Source organism: Ostrinia furnacalis, unplaced genomic scaffold (assembly GCF_004193835.3).
Source record: "Ostrinia furnacalis isolate ACB-3 unplaced genomic scaffold, ASM419383v2 OfSCF4280, whole genome shotgun sequence".
In the NCBI taxonomy this organism is placed as follows: Eukaryota; Metazoa; Arthropoda; class Insecta; order Lepidoptera; family Crambidae; genus Ostrinia; species Ostrinia furnacalis.
The window spans coordinates 366,733-372,939 of record NW_021134519.1 but is presented as its reverse complement, the minus strand read 5'-3'; positions in this window follow the sequence as shown (position 1 = coordinate 372,939).

Here is a 6,207-nt window from a genome sequence, read left to right as displayed (position 1 = left end):
ACCAACAGGGAGAAGATAGGAGGGTTGAGGGATGAGGACTGTGCGTAGGGTAAGTAAAATTAAGCTTGCAACAAAAATAAAGACTAAATCACACCTTTCCATATCTTAAGACCCCTCGCAGAACTACATCAGACTTTTTTTGGGCCGATAAGTATCAGTATAAATGATTCCTTTTATCTTTACTTACTCGTAGATACCTCGCTGTCTAATAAGGCATGACTAATGGCTGTATTTGTATCGCAATCCCTCAGCCCAAACTTTGCATTTAAATTAACTTTGAACGCGTGATGTCATTTGGAGGGGCTTGACTAAAATAATAACCCGTTTTATTACAACTAACGGTATTGTCGGTTGATATTTGAATACCCACAATCATTGTTAACCAATAGAATAATATCTATGCTGTACTAACAAATTATGTACCTACTTACTGTAGTACTTCGTAGTAAGTATAACAATGTCATCTGTTTTTCACTGATTTTGGCAACACTATTTATTTTCACCAGTCACCTTAGCTCAAAGTTTAGAAAATTCTCATAGCCACCGCTGTCAAATTCCGTCAAATGTGGAAACCACAGTCCACAGCTTAGAACAGAAACCAGACTGTCCGCTGAAAAAACGGGGGCTTGCTTCAGAAGGCATTGCCAAAGCCAAGTGTGCATGATTGTGCCAACTGTGCCTGCACCTACAGCCAGGATTGTTAGCACAGAATATACATAATATTAGTAGGTACTGTCTTGTTGTTAAGCACACATAGACGAGTTGTTAATTAAGCTCTTCCGCTCCAAGGGGTGAGATAGCCTGCCGGCGTGATTGCTAGCCGCAGTATGCGTGCTCAATGCTGCAGTCTACGCCCCTGCTTGTTGTTAATTATCGAAGTTTTCCTAGTGTATTTCTATGCCACCTACAGGGTGTCCCAGAAAGTAGTGTCAAGCCGAAGTCCAGAGGTAGAGCATCACTAAGGGCTACCCGAATCACTGCGACTTTAGTTGTTTTCGAGTTATGATTTTTTTTAAACATACAGGATTTTTAGTTTATATGTATATTCGTGTTATGGATGTAAATACTTCTGAATCAGTTAGGCCTAGCATTCATCTGAGAATAAAAATAAAAATCAGGCATATAACTTGACTATTCGCGCAACAGTTACCAAAAAAGCGCCTAAGCACAGAAATTTCAATCAATCATAACTCGAAAACTATCAAAAATCGCAGAACATACATGGGGGTGATTTTGATAGCCCTAGTGATATATGTATGTTACGGTTAATGTGATAAATTGAAAATTATTAATAATAACCGGTTATTATGAATAATTACCGACAGTCGCGGTAAAAGTGATAAATTAATCACATTTAACAGTGATTATTTAATAATTCAACCTTAGTACTAACAAATTTCTTAAAAGAGAACAACATCTTGTGTACGTGCTCGTGTACAGCCAAACTTTTGAACGTTTTGATATCATATATTAATATAATTTGGCATAATGAGTTTGGAATGTTTCTTGCATAATATTACTTTTCCATGATGCCTATAACATAATATTTTGATTTAGAGTGAAAAATAGGTTAACGTGCGGCGGGGGTGGCCCTTGGGCCACCCCTAAGCCGCCTATTTAGTTTTATACACATATAAATGACCTCATATTAATCACATTTACCAAATCATGCGGTGATTATTCATAATAACCGGCGATTATTCATATTTTTCACATTTATCACTTTGACCGTAACATGTATATCTATAGCCCTCTGGGCTTCGGCTTGACACTACTTTTTGGGACACCCTATATATTAAAATTTAATGTAACACATAGGACTTATTATTATTCTGTGGTAAATATGGTAACACTTCTAATGGTAGGTGTATGAATACTTACCTACTTACTCAAAAGTTTTGCCATATTGTGTACTATTGTATGTAATTTACAGTAGGGTAAGTCCGGGATATACTTATACGCCCAAGCGGGATAGACACCTCGAATCGTCTCGACTGCGTGAATATTAAGATGCGCGAGTATGAGATTGTCTTTATTTTGATTTACATACTAATCGCATCGCATCGAGTTGGGGGCCCTCTGGAAAATATAGCCTATACGCCTACCTAGAGTAGGTAGTATTAGTAAATAGTTATAAATTAATAAATTAAATTAATTATAAAGCGGAATTTCAGTAAACATTCTACTCGAAGCTGGATTCGGCTGAAAATAGCCAACCAATTAAATTATGAAATTCATACAATACTTCACAATAAATTCCGTTCACAATGCAGCCGGGAACACAATAGTGGATTGGAAAATTGGAAATGCGTTGAAATTATGTTGGGCTCGCGGAGAAAATTGTATTATTTCTACAAAATACAGTGTGTTATTTTCATATTATAGTTGATGAAACTAGGCCTGTTCATCTCCGCGAGTTCACATCGAAAACAAAACACGCACGATGGCCCACCTACAGGATACTATTCGACAAGGCCTCACATACGAGCGAACATTGACTTACGCACGCGTATTCTTGTGTAGGTATGATGGAAGAAAATAAAGAAAATGGTGTACTAAATAGTCTGCAGTATTTAACTGCCTAAATAATAATAAAAACACAGAATGTACTTTTTTAAGTTGCCTCAAGACACTGAGAGGTAAATAAGTAGTTAATATTATTCATGATAATTCATGCTAAATCATGTATTTCATCCGCCATTTTCCGCAGTTTGGCACCTCACGTCACATCATTTTACCGAAGTCAGCCCTATAGCTTCGGCGCAGTGCCGATCACTGATGTTTGTCAATAAAATGGTGCTTGACTCTTGAGACAGGCTAAATTACACCATATTGTTAATGACATTGAGCATAATTTTTTTTAAATACCTTCGCGAAGTAAAACTTCTGTACGTAGTACTTATTATTATTCTGTGATGAAACTAAAAGTAACTCTCTCAATACTCAATAAAAGTAACTTAATAATAACTTAACATCCAATAATAAAAAAAAGAAACATTGATTCTGGTAGCAAAATACCAGTTAAAAAAGGGGTTGATTTAACTACTCAAATAAAACTACTTTTCCCACAGGACCTAAAAAAATACGTCCCCATACTAAATGACGATGAAAATTTGTATGAAAAGGCATTTTTTTAAAATATTTGGAACTTAATAACACCCTGTATTATTCCGCGCTTTTCACAATGCAAAGGCCGGAAAATCATTGGAATTTCCCATTTTATTCATTGAACAAACTTCATTTTGTTGACTGTGGCAGCCGTAGTCGGCAATAATTGAGTGAAATATTCGAAAAAGCCTTTGTTCACATTCAAGTGAAGTAAAATATTATATCTATAGCAGATAGTAGCAGTAGCGTTTGGTTGGATCATATTCGCGCTCTCGCTCCGCGGCTTCCTTCTGTGATGACTGATATCACGTCTTCGCAAAAGAAGGTCAATGCCAAATAGTTTTGAACTATGCTGGGCAACACAAGGTTCTGGACTACCGCGCTGTGTTTAGCGCCGAACCAAATATAAAAATACGTGTATTTTTTTTATGTCGCGGAGCAAATGCTTTGCGCACCGTCACCACTGTCATTGCCGAAAGACAGGGTGGTGGTGTGTGGGACTCCCGACGATCTGGTGAAGGTCGGTGCCTGGATGCGGGCGCAGGACCGGTCTTTGTGGAAAATCTTGGTGGGACTTTGTCCAGGATTGAACGGCTGAAACCAGGCCTGGCTCACTCCGCGCGGTACATCCGATAATTACCTACAGCGAAGCGCCCCGCCGGCGGGTATTATATCAGTCGAGTGTCACGCGCTCGCCCGTCAGGACGCTGGCGTGCGTTTTAGTATGATTATAATTCTATGATCGAAGTATTATTTAAAAATGGACATAAAGAGAAAGAAATATTGTGCGGCGTTCGGGTGTTTAAATTCGAAAAGAAATTACCGGATTTATCTTTTTTTTTCGCTTCCCAAAGATGCTGAAAGGTATGTTGGCCATGTAGGTAATCAATAATAAAATTCTTAGGATAGTATAGGATTCTTTTTTTTTCTGTAATAGTATGTTTAATTTATCTGTCTTATGTTAAAATAGGTATGAATGAAGACATTGTAATAGAACAAGTTTTTTTAATCCTAATTAGGTATATTTGAAATGTTATTTTTACTTACCTACATACGTACCTCATTACAAATAAGTAGATTAATTATTTTTTCACTAAACAGCAACCCTAACAGCGTAAGAAGAGTTCAGAGGCACGCGATAGAAAGAGACAAAACTTGTAGGTGAATAAAATTGTAGGTACGTAGTGCTGTGCGAGCTGAATTCCACTGTATCACGTCGCAGCAAGACTCGCATTTATTTAAATCGTCGTGCGGAGTAATCCTTCTGTACCTGTACTATTACTTATTCTGTGCTGAAACGAACGACGAACGTAGGTACGAACGAAAACAAAATCTACTGAAGGGTTGTTAATATTAATTAATCATTTTAATAAAGATCCCTGAAACCTTAGTAGACACCAAATAACTCATCGTATCATGGCCCAGACTACTTAATTAATATTATTCTGTAGCCTGTCAACGCAAACCGTATCTAATAACTGTTAGCTTTGAAGACCCAGGTTCGATTCGTCCAATAACACCGAGAAGATTGATATTAATTTGCGAACAAAAGTATGGACATCTTGTGTATTTTTTCTGTGTCTTGTGTGTGAAATAACTAAAAGACTAATATTATTAAACACTGTCCTAATAGTTCATAAAATATTAACAAAATATACCGAAATTGATCTAGAAATACTACTTACATAGTCAACAAGAACATCTACATTTAGGCACAAAAATTGATTTAGGTAACTACTACCATTAATTTCAAGGACTGTCAATTACATAAAGAAACTAACCAGCAAACTTTCTGTTTATATTTTCAGACTGAACGGGGTCATGGGAAGTGTAACCATGAGCATTCTCTTCATGAGGCGTGGTTGCCATGGCAACGGTTTAGTGTACCCTATCGATCCCGAGCCCCAGCCCGTCCCTCCGGCCGTGAGGTGTCAATGGGACCTCTCATGTATTGAGGTCACGTTAAGTAAAGTGGTAGCTAAAGCTAATCCTCTATCATTACAATATTTGTTGAGATGAAGTAGTATTACAGTGTTTTTATAGTTAATCAAACAAAAAGGTTGATTCTCATATTTCTCATTACTCTACAGGACCAATATCAAAATTGCAAAAAAGGCATCCACTATTGCTGATGGTAATTAATTTGTATTAAAGGATTGTTTTTATAATTTCGGTGCCATGGGAAAAGTTGTTGAATTAGAGCAGTAGTACCTACGATTATACTAGGCTGCTGTTACATATTGTAGCCTATGTGTTATGTGTTTACTTATTCTGATAAGATTTCATCAGTTCAGTAATTTTTGCGTGAAAGAGTAAGAACAATAATCCACACAAACTTTCGCATTAAAAATGTTAGTAGAATAATGCTTAGCATAATAATACTAGAATCAGACTATAATTAGATCCCCATCCATAAGTATTCCATATGGGTTCAAATATTGTAACTTTCAGCAGTCCTTAGTTAACGTAAATATACAAGTCCACATGCTTGAACAAATCTCACCGATCTGAACAAGCATAGGGACTTCTTTACACCATATTAAATATTTTTAGTTTTTAACCCCTAATTGCTGTTGCTTAAGTCTCTAACGCATGTTATTTTCACCTTTGCATTTAACAAGTGTCATTTTTTATAGTTACTTTTGTGAACGCCTCAATGTAACCATGTTGATGATTAAATAAATAAATAAACCGGCGTCTTGGCCCGTGAACCAAGCTAAAAGTGGGCCATGTCGCTGGAAGACCTGGTTTCCACTAAAGCGGAGAAGAGGAAATATGTGTCAAGATGTGCCAATCAGGGATTTTCGAACGGAAGATGAGCGGAGATGTGTTTTGAAAGTTTTTAATGCAAGACCAGTGTTTACATGTAGTAGGTACTTACCTACTAGTTAAGATTATTATGTATCCTGTAACTTAAAACATATAATTAGTTAATAGGTAGGCCGTGATAATTGATAGAAACAACATTTACATCAAGGTGAACAACAATCCATAAGGTTAGCATATAGTTATACATATTTTGTACTACCTACGTACTTGCAACCATTGGCGTATTTAGGGTCCTTTTTTCCATAGCCCAGGGGCCAGCATCCTGTAGTC